General features: G+C 40.5%; 1 protein-coding gene and 1 long non-coding RNA gene across 7 annotated transcripts in view; one reads left to right on the top strand and one right to left on the bottom strand.

Moving 5' to 3' along the window:
• LOC111562565 (protocadherin-9) overlaps nucleotides 1-1,460 on the bottom strand; it is a 214,735-nt gene extending 213,275 nt beyond the window's left edge. For 3 of the 6 annotated variants that reach the window (XM_023261155.3, XM_023261170.3, XM_035944077.2), the window contains exon 1: nucleotides 289-1,459. The gene's annotated coding sequence lies outside the window, so the exon portion shown is untranslated. Of the gene's footprint in view, nucleotides 1-288 lie in introns of all 6 variants that reach the window. The other 3 variants (XM_023261160.3, XM_023261179.3, XM_035944087.2) reach the window with 2 other exon arrangements.
• Nucleotides 1-4,119, top strand: part of LOC129349311 (uncharacterized) — a 307,367-nt gene extending 303,248 nt beyond the window's left edge. Inside the window, exon 4 of the long non-coding RNA XR_008602279.1 lies at nucleotides 3,614-4,119. This is a non-coding gene — a long non-coding RNA (uncharacterized LOC129349311). The remainder of the gene's footprint in view (nucleotides 1-3,613) is intronic.
• Nucleotides 4,120-17,333: the final 13,214 nt, after the last annotated feature.

Genomic DNA, 17,333 nt, shown 5'->3' with positions numbered 1-17,333 from the left:
AACACACTGCAGCAACCATTTAGCCAGCCGTTCATGTCTGTTGCTCCCCTTGCAAAATCCTCCACATTTGATGAGAATATTTCAGCGCTTCAAATCCCGATTTATGACCACAAAACTTCACAACACGCTGCACATTAATTTTACACTTAAATTGGCTTCTTTTTTTAAGAGCAAGCTTAATCTGTGTGTGGGCTTCCTTCCTAAAGGAATGAATGCAGCCCGACAAAGTAAGCTCAACAAGATTTTTTGAAAATTCTTAGTGGACAACCTATTTCTCATCTTACATACCCAAATCCGTTGCAGCGCAGGAGAAGAGAGAGGTGGAAAAAACTGGAGTGTGTCAGCTCATAGTCTTCTCATCCTAGTGTACCAGCGAGTTTAATTCTGGGAAAGATATCCTTCTCTGTCAGCTCTTGCGCCTTTGGGTCCAGGAAAAAGAGAAGAGAGGAGGAGGACAAAAATGATGATGATAATAATAATAATAATCGCCCCGCAAAAAAAAGAAGGAAAAAAAGATGATCAGACTCAAGAACAGGTTTGGGATGAAATCAGCTGATCGGGGTAAATTAGAGGCTGCATATGTCGCAGTTCCTTTCCCCCCATTTAACTTCGGGAAACGGTGTGGATTTAATTGCGCGACCTGCGGTGATTGCGGTGATCAGCGTCGCTCTCCGGCAGACAAGACAAGCAAAGGTGGTCAGCGGTCTGTGGTGTTTTCCATTAGGTCCCAAAATCAATGCACGTCCCGAAAGAAGAAGAAAAAGAATCAAATAAGGAAAGAAACCGGCGTTTTGGCTTTTCTCTTCTTCTTCCTCCCCCCTCCTCTCCACGGCTACCTGTGAAGGTGAAGGCGCCGACGAGGTGAACGCAGGGAGAGACACTCGTGTCCCGTCATGTTTCAAGTTCACGGAGCTCCATCGGTGATCGGCAGACACAAGGTTAAATTTAAGAAGGGGAGAAAAAAAAGAAAAAGATGTGAGTCGATCCCACTTGCTTCCAAAAAAAAAATGTTTCGAAAAGAAATGGGTTAAAGGCTGGTGAAGTGTGTCACTGATGCACAAGCGTTTGTATGTGCCCCGTTTATCCTTGCACTTCTCACTCCCGGAGCAGAATATCTTGCTCTAACTCTGTGTAAACCCATAGGAGGGGTGGTGAAGTACACCACACCGACGTACAGCCCCCACCTCCCTCCGTTACCCCGCCGACCATCGTCATTGGACACCGCCCCTTCTCTTTCCGTGGCGTCGGCAACCCGAGCGGCAACAGGATTGGCCCGGAGTCACGTCATTTTTCATGGATGGCACCAAATGCAAAAAAAAAAAAAAGAAAAGAAAAAAACCGGAGGGGTTGTGTCCGCGGCGAGATGCTCCGTGAAGATGCTGCTACTGTTGCTGCAGGCTGCGGAGACGCTTAACCAAAAAAAAAGAAAAAAAAAATCTCCCAAAAAGGCTGGATGGTGGTGATGGCGAGGAGGGTGGATGATGATGATGATGATGGTGATGATGATGAAGCTGGCAGTGCTAATGTAGAAAGAAAAGAGAGAGAGAGCGTGGCTGTCCTTTAGCTTGTTTGTGATTATGTAAAGGCAGATAACAGTCATTGGCTCTAAAGGGACGCATCAACCTGTTAGGCTGTTGTCAGGTAGGCTGTAGTAATTGGGGTGGACAGACAAAGCCAACAGACTGAAGCACATCAACAAAAAAAAAAAAAAAAGATGCTCCACTGTGCTTTTTTTATTCTGTGGGATATCGACAGAATAAACACAGCCCTTATACAATACAAGCCTTGTGTGAGAGTCACTTATAATTGCGCTCCGGACAGCAAATCCGTTGTCTAAGCATGTTTGCCTGCATATTCACGCTCTGTCCGCCACACTTCCACACCGTGCAGCCGGTCGTCAGCATTTGTCCGTTAGAAATAACCTTGACAGTTATCCTAGTCATCAAAGCTCCACAGCGGTGAGAGCTCTCTCTGTGTCTTTGTGTGCGTAATGGGAGTGGATTGCATTTCTTTTATTTTGAAGTTTACAGCTGTGGTGATCTGAGGAAGTTTTGGATTCCTCTAAATGATCTTACTTAGCAAGTTTGAACAAGCAACAAGGCTGTAGAAAGAAAGAGAAAAAAAACATGACAATGTCACAAGTGACACAAGGTAACTAGGAAGTAGGCAGGTTTCATAAAATGGAAATCCAGATCCCAGCCGTCATTTAATACTTACTGCCATCCAATCATTACTTATTTCAATGCAGCAGATAACCCTCACTTTGAGCCATGGCTCTCTCTGGCTGTGCTGCTGCTGCTGCTGCTGCTGAGAAAGACAAGCTGTTGAGCTCTAAAGCCTGTCATGGTGAACACTGCCATCTTGAGGTGGACCTTCACAAATGCCTTTTTCCCCTTTTGAGCTTCACATCCTCAACCCTGAATCTTGAATTCAGACTCAGTTCCTCGACGTACGCTGAGAGTGAACCACAGAAAAGATGGCACTGGGTGAGAAGCAGTGTGCGAATGAAGAGGCAGCAGAAAAGTGAGAATGAGCCCCGGTTGCTTGGCAAACGGTGAACCAAGTGATGGAAAGGACATGTGACCCACACTGTTAAGGTGAGAACTAGCCTGCAAATGTCTCCTGAGAGGCTGGCTTATTGCCTGGTCAGCAGTCCATTAACACAACCCAACCCGGAGGCCTGACCTTTTTTTTTCTTTTTTTTGCCTCTGGTTCCAGTCATCGGTGTCCTTAGCCTGGGAGGGAGCAGCTAAAGGAGCGATCTGTCACTTCGGTTTAAAGTCTGACACCCTGATGTGGAGGAAAGAAAGTGACAACATAACTGTCTACAGCGGTGAAACACTTTGTTGCTCTGCTGGTGAGCTGGAGTCATCAGGAACTCATCACCTGCTTTTACGTGCTCACTGGGAGTGCATGTGTCTTGGGTTCAGAAATATGCTTCAGTTCGGGAGAAATTTACAACATTCCCAGGTCTCTGAGGTGGTGTGATCATACTGTATTTGGAAGCGGTGGACAGAGAAACCCAGAAATCCCCACTTCTTGTCGGAGTAATTGTCCAGACCTTGGTATCGATCATGAGCTCCATCAGAACTCCACGCACAGGTGATGCGGTCATGGGGTTTTCATGGGTCACTGAAATCTTATTTATTTCGCCTTACAGATGAGTCGGGTGTCACATGACCTTGAGTGGCACATCAGCGACAGCACAGCTCCTAATTCTAAATTTACCCCGTCTCTCAAGTTTGTTATCTTCTTATTTAGTCTGCTTTTGAACTGGCTGCAGCTAATGTTTCTGCCAGACAAGTTACTGACAACTGATGAATAATGTAGTATGCTAATATATGCTCTAGGTCTTGCGGTGCACCTCCTACAATTTCACATCGAAGAGAGAGCCTAAGGGAAGTGTCCAAACCTAAGGCCTTATGATTCCCCATATACCAAGCGCAGTCAATCACACCATTCACCTTGGTCTGATTCACACACTGACTTACTGACTTGTTCATGCTGTTGAATTGGCTTCATGAATAATACAAGGAACAAATATGTTTATCTTTCGTGTCCATTAAAGTACAAGGTCAAACAGGTAATTTATGTATTTTCTAACTTAAACAAGGTCTGAGGAGCTGGAGCTGGAAAATGTAAACAGCTGGTGCCACAACTTCAACGGGGATCGAAAGTGAGAAGCAGAGGAAGCAGCAAACAAGAGCGAAGACTGACACCAGTGTGGAAGGTGAAGGTGGGATTTTTTTGTAATTAGCCGCTTTTTAACTACATTGAAGTTCCCAGTTTCATACAAAGCAATCAGCTCCTTGTGCAAACACTAGAAATTGAGGTAACCTTTCAAAAATGACAAGTTAATAATATCATTCCTAGGAAGAAAATTGTTCTAGCTTCCACTGAAAATACAGTTTACAGCTGTAATAGATTATTTTTTAAGTACATTTTGTGCCAAAATGCACTTCACCATAACTGAGGTGTGAGGCTCTGTTTCGGCCAGGTGAGAAAAACTCTGCAGTGTGAGAAACAATAATACGGGGGCTTTTTTAGAGCGTGAAACTTGTTTCAGTGCTGTCTTTTTTCCACAGTCTATGCATGGTCAAATTTATGCAAAATAATTTATCCAGAAGAAATCTAATTGCCCAAATCCCTTGTAACATCGAAAATGAATGAACAAGCATACTGTACATTGTCTTAAAACACAAGAACTGCACTGAATACTGATTTATTTATTTATTTTTTTTGTTACACGCCTCAGTTCCTCTAATCAGCTGACTTGGAGAAAAACATCAGTGGAACTATTATCACATGAGTTAAATCCTGCTGCTTGTGAGACTTCACCACCTGCCAGCTATGCAAATATGCGCTAAAAAACTGGACGTGTGCAATAATCAAATATTTTGAGGTGTTTCAGTCATCGCCAAAGTCTCCCACTGTTGTGTTACATTTAGATTTTGATGTATAAACTGTTAAAAGGCTTCGTTTCTTTCATGTAGAGTCAGAAAGTAGCCATTTTTTATTAGTAAAGTTTAACTTTTTTTTTTTGTTTTCATATCCCACTGACATCTGTTTCATTTGTTCCTTGTCAATACCACCAAAGAGCCACTGTAACTGCTGATGAAAATTTAGGCCTTTTTCCTTAAAACCCTTTTGCCAGTGTGACTTCTCTCGAGAGTGGTAATGACCCAGTGGATAATTGGCATCACAAATGCTGTGGACCCTGAATACTAATCAGAGCTTCTAATCAGGCATCTCCAACTTAAAAGTTTCGATACATGCGAGTGAAAAATTTAGGATAGGAAATGTTTATCACTTACTTTGCAAGGGATTTCAGTAGAATCAAACCTTTGAATTCCCTCGAGGAACTTGTGTTGTATCGCTTTTACAAGGTAGTAACAAGGTGCTTTGATATGCGCAGGAACACAAGTTTACAGCTGTGGGCTTATGAGTTAAAATGTAAACGCTTGCTCAAGGTAATTTTTTGATTCACCATATGGCAACCCCAAAGACATCCCTTGGTAGCTGCTGAGTTTTTCCTAATTATTGTGAAACCATTTTTAAAGACATTTCTCATGCAGCCAGAACATCCTTCACTGCCTGACGCTTGGCATTTGAGAGGTATAATGCCATTCATAATAATCCTTTGAACATTGATTGGCACATTGCTTGATCAAAGAAGATATCCTTTGTGGATTAGAGTGTCAAGATGCCAACAGTGCGAGATGTCCTTTATAAGAAATGCCTCTTCTGTCTTTATACCTTCCCTTTTACTGTAATTTGCTCTCTCACTTTGCTTTCCACCTCTCCTCATTTTTTTCCTTCTCCCTGACACGTTTGAATCACATATCACTTTCCAGGCTTTGCACCGAAAAAGGTCAAACATTCCCCCTCATTCTCTTCTCTCACTGATGTGAAAGCCAGAAGCCTGCCTGTAGTGGCTGAAATGGATCCTGGTCAAAGACTGCTGCAAACCAGGAAAAGAAAGTCGAGCAAGATCCTTCTCCGTTCAGTGCACCGGCTGATTTGACCTTGTGCAGCATGAATGAAGCGATGCCAAGTTATAAGATACTTGACATGCACTCCAACACCAGTACTTTTTCAGATCCCGTCAAACTGAGTTGTATATATTTGACAGGGACATCAAGCTCTCAAAGTTCATCTTTATAACAGTTTAGCAGAAGCTTGAACATAAACTGTGTGTCTCAGGTGATTCTGGTTTACAGCACATTGTCTCACATCTGTGTTTTGGCCCTGTTGAGTTAACATACATAAATACAGAGCTCCACAAATTGGCTTTGAAGTGTCTTTTTACCATGGCCCATAAGGTTACTATTTTTAATAACTCACGTGCAATTAGATACCATTTCCAAAGGGGCTTATCACACATCTTTTATCCGGCTGCAAAATTTCTAAAACAGGTTCCAGCCAAGTGCGAGAGGTGTAACGACTCCATATAGAGCTCGATGTGCAACTACAAACCATATCTAAAAATGTCTGAATACATTGTGCACTGAACTTTTTTTGTCTCGTAGTAATTATGACTCTGGCAGCCTGTGAAGAAGAACAGAGATGGCAAGAAAATGCCACATATATGCAGAGACTAACGTATCATTCGAAAGGTCAAACCTCAACATGACAGTTTTTGTCATGCATTAGGCCAGCAGCTTCACATTCACTAAGAGAATGTGGCTAATTAGTCATTTGTACAGTTTTTGGGCTATTTTACTGATTCTGTTCTGCATAAAAATGTAGCACAGATTCAGATACAAGGCAGTTAAGTCTGCTAGTTGTCCTGCTCTTTCATAATTTTGTGATCATACTTTTTTTTATAAAACTGAATGAAAAAAAGATTAAATCAGTAAAAATGGTCTGAATAGCACAAAAGGTTCAAGAATCCTGTACAAGGTTTGTTCAAATACAACTTAGATTTTATTCACACAGTTCTTTCTCTTAGACTTGAAAGTTCTTTGTGCTACTACCATCGACTGAGCGTCCAAATCAAAGTTAGAAAATGTAGCATATTATCTGTTTTATGCTTGCTTATACTTTTTATGCTACATGCTGCTTGTGTGAAGTGTTTCGGGCATAGTAAAGATATAGAATATTGCACTTTACCATATTTAGTAATGCACCAGTTTGGATTAACCTATAGATTACGGAATTGAAGTATATAATTTTGTGTTATCCCGGCCGTGCTGCATCTTAATGAGGACCTTGTTGTTCATTTGACATACTTCACATTAAAGTTGTAAAACACATGCAGTTTGTGTAAATGAATAAAGCCATTATGAGGAAAACTACTCAGACCACAGGCTGCAGTGAAGAGCTCAGACCTCTTGTGCAAAATGTTAAGATCCTCCTGTAGGTGTGCAGTCATTGTTGCAGCTACACTTTTATGTAAAATACACCCACTTACCAGTTCTAATCATTGGTCTACAACAGAAAATGACTCATTCCCTCAGAACAAGGTGCCATAGATTTTTCCTGTAATTACAAAAAATGTATTAGGATGTTGCACGTGGGCATTGGTGGGAAAACACAAATGAAAATGAGAAAGTGCCTTTGAAACCTAAATGAATGAGGCTTAAAAACAATGACCCTGACTTTGAATCCCTTTGTATTTTAAAACTGCATTCACATAATAGGGTTTTTTTTTTACCAGCTTCATTCTTGTAAGTGTCCTTCAAGTGGTAATTTTCTGAAAGCTCTGATAGATGTGAGTTAAGGATAAAATGTGTCTGAGATGACGGCAGGAACATTTTGCCTCAACTTGTCAACTAGAAAGACAACTGCAATTTAAGTTAATGCTGCTTTGTTAAATGTGCACTTTTATATGTCCAACTCCTTCAGAGATACAACTCTATGATAACTGTGGTCATTATTCCAAGGTAAAACTTCTTTTTTTATCAGTTTACATTTGTAGTACTGGACACTTTATATAGCATTGAGTATTCAAGGCCATAAAAACTGCATGAGCAGAAATTAAATCATCCTGTTAGATAATTCAACTTAAGTCGGAGAAAATGGCTGTTTTTTTCTATGTCCTGCTGCATGCTAACAAACACCAGTAATTTATTTCCACTGAAGAAATGCCATGGTGACTCTAAACATTGTTGTACAGGCAACACAAGCTTTTAGCATTCAAATCACTGCCCAAAGTGATAAGGTATTATCAGATGACAACAGACAATTTATGTTTAGCAAATGAGATGGAGAATAGAAATTGTCACTCTCCCCCATGGCTATATGTTCCAAAAGCCCAGATTCAGCTGAAAAAATAGTGTCATGTGCTGTTGTCATTCATTTCGCATGGTGCGATGTCTGACGCAGGGGTTGCCAATAATCATGTTTGCATGGCGAATACGGCAAACAACACCCAATGACTGACAACTTCAAGGGCACCTAAAGGCTAATCCGTGCTTTTTCACATGTTCATCTATACACTGTTGGTTCTAAGCCCTGCGAGATGTTTGGGGAAATAAGAACGTTTCTCATCTCCGAGTTCTCATTCAGACATAAATAGTAGTCCATTGTTTTAACACACAACTGATGTGAAGCACATGCCGTCCATGTACACTGCGGTTGATGTTTCCTGCAAAAGCTCTTAAGATACAGTGATCTTTTTGTAAACAACTCTAAAATTGTGTATGATTGATTTTTATGACGCCTTAGTGTGGAGTCTTTGAGGTCTCTCTTCATGTCGATCAACATTTTATCCAGTAATTTCCCCATTTCATGTACTGTACATTCTCCTTATCCCACAGCACAAACACTCTATTGTGTATGAATGACTGACTATGCCTCCTCTCAGTTTCTACAAAAAAACCCACTCTAAATATCCCAGCCATCCAACCATCTCTCCATTTTCTCCCTCTCGTCCAAGGTCAGGGCGTGGTGGCAACCAGCTAAACAAGGTGACTCTCACTGAAAACCACTTTCTGCATTATCTGTAATAGATACTTAAAATTTAACCTTAACCTCAAGCCTTTAAGGGGCTGCAGCTGGTGGAGATGGTCTGGAAAAAAGGAACCACAGGTGCAGAGTGATTCATTTCACTTTCTTTCTTTCCAGATTTTTACTCCGCAACCTGGGACAAGCAGCGCGACTGCTCTGTGGGGAATCACAGGAATGCGTGACTGTAATTGTTTGCTAATGAGTTTCCTCTCCCCACTAATTGAGGATGCCATTCTATTACGTCTTTTACGGTCTACGGTTTGCACACACATGCGCCAAGATCAGCAAAATGTAACCACAACTGTTGCGTCCTTTCCATGAAACATTCATGATAAACTCATAAGCCGTGAATTACATGACCCTTCTTTTTCTGTTTTCTGGTTCTCTGCCAGTCTGCAGTCAGTCAGCAGTGTCTCTCCAACCTGCATTTCTTTATGAGGCTTGTCTATTTCTGGGCGTGCAAATGTAAACAGCCACAGTAAAAATAAAATAACTGGACCAGTTCAAATCGGAGCAGTAAGAGAGAAGCATCTGGAGTCCCTGTAGTTTTAAATCCAATAGTTAACTCTGTGGTATCTTTATATGACAAGATAAATCTCAGTGATTAATTTCTGTCTTGATTGTGCTCTTAATGTGGCTCTCAGAGAAGAAATCAAGGCAAGTGTTGAGGAGGACAACTTGAGAAAACAAGGGCATCTTGAAAGATGAAATCATCTTAAATTAACGCAGGTTGTCAGAATTTTTTTTTTTAAAAAGAGCTGGAAGTGTTTCTGTCCTGGCTATGTTAAGGACCACGATGGCTGGTGCTCACTGCTGTTACCAGTGTGTTTGATACAGCCACAGAACTCTTGTACTTGCCGATTCGCAACCTTCCCCTGGAATCTCTGTGAGATCGGGGTCTAATTATTGTGGATTTGTAATCAACAGGCAGCATCCCCTCGGCACTGTGTCTTAGTTTCCACCCAGCAGAGGGAAGGCTATTGCATTATGATGGAAAAGTTTTGAGAAAAGTTTAGTTTTAGGGTTTTGTTTTGTTTTTTTTGGTTTTTTTTTGCTTGATGCTGAAGTTTCTTGTCCTCTTTGGGTCCACTTCTGTGCTCCTTACTTGTTTTCTTAGTTTTAGTCAGATGGTCAGAGCTAAAAACCAGCACAGACATTTCTATACAGCCTGTTTATGTTTTGCAAACTCTTAACACTTTGCTGTATTTTGCTCCCATGCCTTTGCCAAGTGAGTTGCTGTTTGGATTCCTTGTAACTGACATTTCACACACACACCTCATATACTTAGTATCCCCTTTATTGGGTACAGCTGAACAGTCTTGGACTTTTTTTTTCCTACTGAGAGGCATTTCTAGTCTTTTGGTCTTTCAGATACATACATTAAAAGAAGCAAAACGCTAAAAACACCTCAAAATGCAATGCAGTCTAGTTATAACGTCACCTCTAACACTTTTGTAACAATGTCAACAGAAACTAGACAATATAAATGCCGTTAAGGTAGATGTTATGGCGCAACAAAACAGTTAGTCGTTTTCTCTGTTTCCTCTATTTTGTCATTCCTTTTGCTATTCTATTAGTCTACTGATTTTACTTTGAAATAAGATGAACATGTGATATTTCCATATGACTGCAGCGGAGCAGAATCAATATGCTCCCATTTCAGTTGGCCCGCAGAGATAAAGGGGTGTTTTTCTAGCTTAGTATAAATGAGAGTTGCATTTGGTGTAATAATGCCATAGTAACTTTGTAATGAAATCTTGTAGCAGAAAAATGTACACTGCCAATTGGATGTGATGAAGTGAAGCAGAGATGAAGGAAAGAGTCGGTGGGTGTGCACTTTTCTTTCCTCTGTTGTTGCAGCGCTCTGAGCGAATAAATGTGTCTCTGAGGGAGCTTGCTTCCATCCCACTTTCTTTTTTTTTTCTCCCAAAGATGCTTTACATAATTGTATTGTTAATTACTGTGTTCTGTAAGTTTAAGCAGCGGGAGTCCCAGTTTGCTTGAGTGTAGGGACCTCAGTGTGTGTGGTGAATTCTGCCAAGTTGTGCACCAGTAGAAGAAGACTAAGAGTATACAGTCGTGATTGTAGCTTTGGAAGCTTGAGCTACAGCGGTGATCTGAGCTAACTGCTCATTCCAGGATGGTTAAACGGTCACAGTAACTATGCCACCATGCTGATGTGCAGCAGGTATGAAGCTGATCATGTTTACCGTCCATAGTTTAGCGTGCTATCATGCTATTCTTTGATAATTTGTGCTATACACATGTGAATGTCATCGCTGATGCTTGACAAAAAATGGAAGCTTGAAGTTACATATGTTACCTGCTGATGGCACTAGTTGAAAACTGAGACCATTGCCAATAGTCTTTCCCTGTAGACCATGAACCAATCAAATTTGGTTATATACTATTTTGGTAATGGCCATAGTACTGGAACAACAAACCAGCTGCCTTTCCTAGAGCTAAAACCATGATATTAGGCTATCTCCTAACTAATGTGGAGGACATCTAATAGCAGGTCTTTAACAGACATCTTAACAGCAAAGTTATAGTCCTGCAACCCTTGACTTTGTTCACTTTAAGTGCACAAATTTTATTGGGAAACATTGGTTCAACATTAACTGCTTCAATTGACCTGTTTATCTCCAATCTGTTAGATTCATTAAACAGGAGATATTGATGCAAGCAGCAATTGTGGGGGCACAGGCAGGAACCCATCAAACAGAGTGCACTGCAAACAGGTACAATGAAGACCTGTCTGCTTGTCTATCTGATCATGATTGGAGCATTGCGACACTGATATCACTCACTTCCTGTTTGTGTCTTTCTGCCGACTATGTCACCGCTAAATGAGTCACAGTAAATGACAAGAGTGAGCCTGACAGAACTGTTAAAACTGCTCACTCACCTTGATAAGGAGATGGTTGCTGTGGCCATTTTGCTGTCTTACACTGTTCCTGTGACTGTGATAGTCAATTATTTTAAATAATGCATGCATCCTCTATTCAGAGTAGCCTTCTCGATAAAGCTCCTGATCTTCATCTACTATATTTTATGGCTCTGACACTATGATAGTAATCCCTAAGCCCTGCATTCCACATGTCACACCTCAAGCTCCACTACATGTGGGGTAGCAATGCTGTAATGTGAAATGGTAAAGAATAGTGGATAATTGGTGGATGTAATTTCCATTTTTGTCAGTCCCATTTACCCGAAATATACTCAGCCATTTCCCACTCAAGATCAGAAGGCAGATACTCTCAAGAAGCGACTCATGAAATATGTTGTTCCTCTTCATCATCTTCCAATGGATAAAGCAGAATAAGAGTTCAATAGATGTGCTTTAATTGTGGTGAAGTGTTGGTGCTCAGCCAGCAGTGAGAACAGCATAAGTTCGTGTAAAACTTGACACATGGCACTGCCCTCCACCAGTGTATTCTCCCCGTAGTTAAGCTGCAGTTAGCTGAGGGTTCCTCCCACATGTTTTTTACAAGGAAGACGAGCAACAACTGTAGCAAATCATTTGATGCCCTTAGTACACTGTATATAAGGAATACAGGCAGGAGAAGTGGCAAAATTACTGCAGCTCCAACATGCCAGTGTGGAAGGTCTACAACTAATGATTATACCAGTATTGATTTTCTCAAATAATGATTTGTCTATATAAAGGAGGAGAAAAATATAATAATTCATATTATAATACCCCGGGGCCCAATGCAGTTCCTTTGAATCTCTTCTTTTGTCATTCCAAAAACCCCAAAAAATATTAATCCTACAACAATATATAACAAAAAAGCAGCAAATTCTCACGTCTGAGAAGCAGAAACCAGAAAAGATGTGGAATTTTTGCCATTATTGCTTGAGTATGAAAATAGTTTCAGACTAATGCTATGCTGATTGAGTAATTAATCAATTGAGTAATAATTTCATTTCAAGGAGAGAAAATTACTGCTTGACATGTAAAATAGTATCCTCTAGTGTGTGCTGCTTTTAACAAAGTCCATCCCCAAAGTCCTGTGATAAATGAAACCTTTGTGAAGCTGATGGTGTTCATCTTTGTGTGTGTGGGTCAAGTGCTCGTTCAATGCGGACATTTTTAGATTGTTTCCTGTATTAGGCTGTATGGTAATAGACTTCCACAGGTTGCATAGGTAATCAGGTCTTTAATGCCTCCAGGAAGCATTTCCATCTGGATATTATGTGTTTTTGCTCGATCCAATTACAATGTAATCACAGAGGACATGTTAATGACAGTTGCTGCACAACATAAAGAGGTCAGGGAGATAACCCTGAATGCCAGCTATACTGAGGAACCAAACATCCCCCTGGTTCCCCATCTAATCTCCCTACACTGCAGTTTTAAAACTTAAGAGATACAGTATCCACTATTACTATTACTATATGTAGATTTGGGTCTATTTGTACAAGTCATTTTTATTTTATCATACACTGTGTTGTACAAAAATAATAAAATAAAATGTGTAAAAATATCTCCCAGCATGATACTGTTGAGCATCGGTACTATCAGCATTACAGTGAATAGCCCAAGGGTTATGGCAATGTTTGTGGGTTCATGATCCATGTAGATTTTTATATCTCATACATCACTCATCCCATTTACGAAACTCATGAAGACACCATTCAGTGCATCCCATTACTATGGTTTAACCGCTCTGCACTGTTACTTTTAAGTTAAAATAGAAGCATGGAAAATGAGGTGATCAAATAAATCACATGTTGCACTGTTGTGAAGCAAAGTTGCTATTATGAATTTCCATTAAATAGTGTATGCAACCAAGGGACCAAACACGGTAATAAAAAAACATATTATTGTACTAAAGGTTTGTAATAGCCTAATAGCCTCTCCCTTGCTTTGTGTTTATGTGCAGATCAGCACAAATCCCCTTATAAATAAACTGCTTTTCCAACAAACCAGACCCCGGTGCCCCCACAGTAATTTTCCATGTATAGGAGGCTTAACTGTGTGACTCCGTGTCTGTGGTGTTTTGGATCTTTATGCCACAAATTAAATTTGAATTGTTCCATAAAGGGTCAAACATCTTGAGAGAACAGACACGACACACCATGAAATTAGACTGTTGTTGGAAAAGGCAGAGGTATACTTAGATACAAATTTCTTATTACAGGAGTGTTTGCACACAGATCCGCGTTGTGGCTGACTGGTCTGCTGCAATATTGAGCAGACAAACATCCCCCCCCTTTCATCTCCCCGGTACACAACAGGTTTAGGGCTGCAGAGATATCCAGTCTTACCGGGGTATATTTGGGTTTATTCATCGTGGTGGGATAAAGAAGACTCTAAGCATTCATTTATATTCATTTTTTTCACACTTTGTTGCACTAAATGATCACCATAATCACATGAATAACCACAGTGTTGGTTTAGATTAAACTATAATAGCATTTAGACCCAGCATTCTGCCACTTTGCTGGTATTTTTATTAAAACATTTGCTCAATATGTGGATAAAAATTGTAGTTTATGAAGATACTTATTGTGATTGATTCTGTTTTGCACAATCCAGCTGAGAATCTGAATGTTGCTGATGTAAACTAATGCAACATTACAAGTGGGTTAAGATCCCACCTCTATATGTGGAGCACCTTTTTATGGAACCACCTCAATCAGTGGCTCGATACATCCAACATCACTGACACATCTCGATCTGATTGTGTTTGATGGACACTTCAGATGTGGCTTTTACAGCAGCTGAGGGAAAGTGTGAAGAGCGAGTTTGTGCGAGACGAAATGCCTTGGAAACTGACCAAACAGCTTGTGTATGCCAGACCAGTGTTTCCAATACATAGGCCTTACCTGGGCAACCTGCCCAGGCAAACTTGTTCCCACCCAGGAAAATTCTTCTTAACTCCAAATTCAAATTTGCATCACAAAATCCCAACCTGGCTGTGCGGCCATGACAAACGTCCTGTGCAACATGGATGTAATGCAAAGAGTACATATTGTCCCCATTCCCTGCTGGACTTCAATCACTTAGCCGAGGGCAAGACATTATTTCATAATTCACGGGGGGCCATGTTATATTGAAATAGCATCCATTAAATCATTACTACACATTTGAGGGCCGTATCCATATATCAGAGACATTTAAGGCTGAGCTCTTTTCATGTTGGAACTGGGAAACAAGCCATCATTGCATAAATGCTCAATGTGATAACAGGGAAATGGCAGCAAAAGCATCTGTTGTGCAGATATGTAGCAATCATTGCACGTGTGAGTGTCATTCTCTAAAGTGATAATCAATACTTGTGTGCAGATTTTTCAAATGACACCATGGGATTTGTTGAGATAGGATTGTGCAGCTGCATAAACAAACAACATTATGTACTGGAGCCGATGCTTTGCTCTCATGTGATATCAAATTCACTGTGCGATGCATCTCACTTGGGGCTCAATGGCAAATTTCCTAAAGGGTTGTAAAGATGCCCATTGAAGATATATTGACTCAGATTTTTGTTTGATGATGCTGAAATGTAGAATCACCACAAGTCACACATGTCTGGTTCAAATGAATCTTGCTCATCAGGGAGGGTCTTCATGCCACACACTTACTGCTATACTGTAATGGAGCTGCAGATCGCCCTTATAAACATCTCATGTGCAGCTGATGCAGTGTTTGGCCGTGATCTCTGTCACTGTCAGAGCAAAGACAGTTAACATGCTCTTAGATAATATGATTCCCCATGAAAAAGTCAGCAACCATAACAATGAAGTTATGTTGCAGTTTAATTTTTGGCTGATGAAAAAATTACAAATAACAGTGAGCGCACATCACTTGTGGCTGTGAAGAGAGTTTTGGGCAACCTCTGGTCATTACTCAGACAACAAAAGTTCTTTGTACGCATACTTTGGACTTTGTTTCCAATCTTACTCTGTGGGAAGGTGCCGCCAGAATAACAGCAAGTGTTTTCAATAATGTACTGAAATATTTAACACCTATTTTTCTTTCCTTTAAATGTATTTTGTTCACAAATATTTTCACAACTTGGCAAAATGGCTTTCACACTTGGCGATAATACTTCTTTTCAACGCAGACCAGAAGTTTGTAGGTTGCGACCGTCCCTTTGTTCTCCTGCCTGGTTTATCGGGTCCCTTTGTGTCCAGCTCAGTGTGTGATTCATGGTGTTGTTAACAAGCTCCTCCCACACAGCTGCAGCCCCTCCCACCTCGGATCATCACTCAGTCCCAAGAAGGGAGCAGCTGCATGGCACATGTGTTGTGACACTGAACTGGAAAAAGTAAATATAATGATGGTCTGATTAATAATTGACTATTCTCATAAGACAGTACAATGTGTCTTTGTGTGTCTGTGTGTGTGGTGGTGTATGTCTAGGGGGTGGGGGGTATTTTTGTGTTTTTGCCTTGCCAGTTTTTGGTCACTTCATTGCCAGACATTCCACATTAGCAGACACTAAATTGAAGCCACATTACAAGAGTGCCTGTTAATATTGATAGTGACTTATTACCTTGAATTTTTACAACTTTCCTTTTGCCATCTATATTATTTGTGAGTATTCACTTACCAAAGTCGCACATGTTTGTATGGCGTGATACAGCTAAACACACAGAAAGCTCATAGCCGAAGGAGTGTTGCTACAGCGAGACTTACTGCTGCTTGATGCGGATGGTTTTGGACCATGATTCGGTGCAAATGAGAAGCAGAAACGTAAACAACAACAGGCCTATTTCACAGCACATATCTTGACTTGCCACAGCAGGAAAAGTGTTACTAATAACATTAACAGTGGCTCTGTTCTGTTCAGGTGTCCCAGTAAGCCATGACAGTGTGACAGCGAGCCAGCATGCTTAGCACCAGGAGCCCAAAGCTGAAGCATCTAAATAGAATCCAGCCATCCCTCATTTGGTTATTTACACCTGTGAGAATGCATTCAGTGAAATGTAGAACTACAAACACATGACTAGATTTGAATATGAACAAAAACTAAAATGACAAATTTGCATATTGCAAAATCACTGGTACACAAACATGCTGCTTTCCTTTTTCTTTCCGTGTTTGTTTGTTTGTGGTTTCCCAGTGTGCGGTGTATTAGTCAACTTAACTGTACAGGCAAAACACCATTTGTTTTGACAACACGTGTGATAAGTTCATGTTTTTCTCTGCAGAATACGAAAAATGCTTCCGCTGTTGAGAGCAAAGAAATAATCACTGTCTCCGCTCAGTGCATAAATGTTTAGAATCATGTGACTGGAATGGTGGAATGGTAGCCATGTGAACAAAGTCATCTGTGGTCTAAAAATAGCAGAATACACATTGAGAAACACAACGCTCTGATATATTAGAATGTCTTTGTTCTCACTTGCGATTACAACCTGCCTTTCACCAAAAATAAATGAATTTGTTTAAAAAAAGATTTCCAGGGACATAATTTACATGATTATTATTTTGTTCTGTTTTGTTTGTATCATCGCAGTTTGTAATTTAATTAATCCTCTGCTGTATTTAAAAGAAATATTTTTATTAGCAATGATATTAACATGTGAATGCTGTGCTTTATTTATGAATCCAAAGAAAGGAAGGGTGTGTGAATTCTGTGTGACAAAAAAAGGGCTAAAATGGAAATCATGGCTTTCTTACAGCCTGTGTTTGTGAAACCAAGACATGACCTCTACATCTGTAGGCCTGTTAAGCTCTTAAAGCTGATATCACCTGTCGCTCTGCTGTTTGCCTAAGCGCTGTGTACATAAACACACCTGGCTCAAGATCCCACTGAGCACTGATTATAGCCCTCCTCCATTGCTCTGGGACTTATTTACCACATCACCAGACATTGTGTTAACAGGCCGTAGAAAACTCAAACCGTCTTCCTCTTCTTCGTACTTTT

The sequence above is a fragment of the Amphiprion ocellaris genome, chromosome 1, assembly GCF_022539595.1.
Source record: "Amphiprion ocellaris isolate individual 3 ecotype Okinawa chromosome 1, ASM2253959v1, whole genome shotgun sequence".
NCBI lineage: Eukaryota > Metazoa > Chordata > Actinopteri > Pomacentridae > Amphiprion > Amphiprion ocellaris.
The sequence above is the reverse complement of the archived record's forward strand: the minus strand, read 5'-3'. Positions and strand labels throughout refer to the sequence as shown.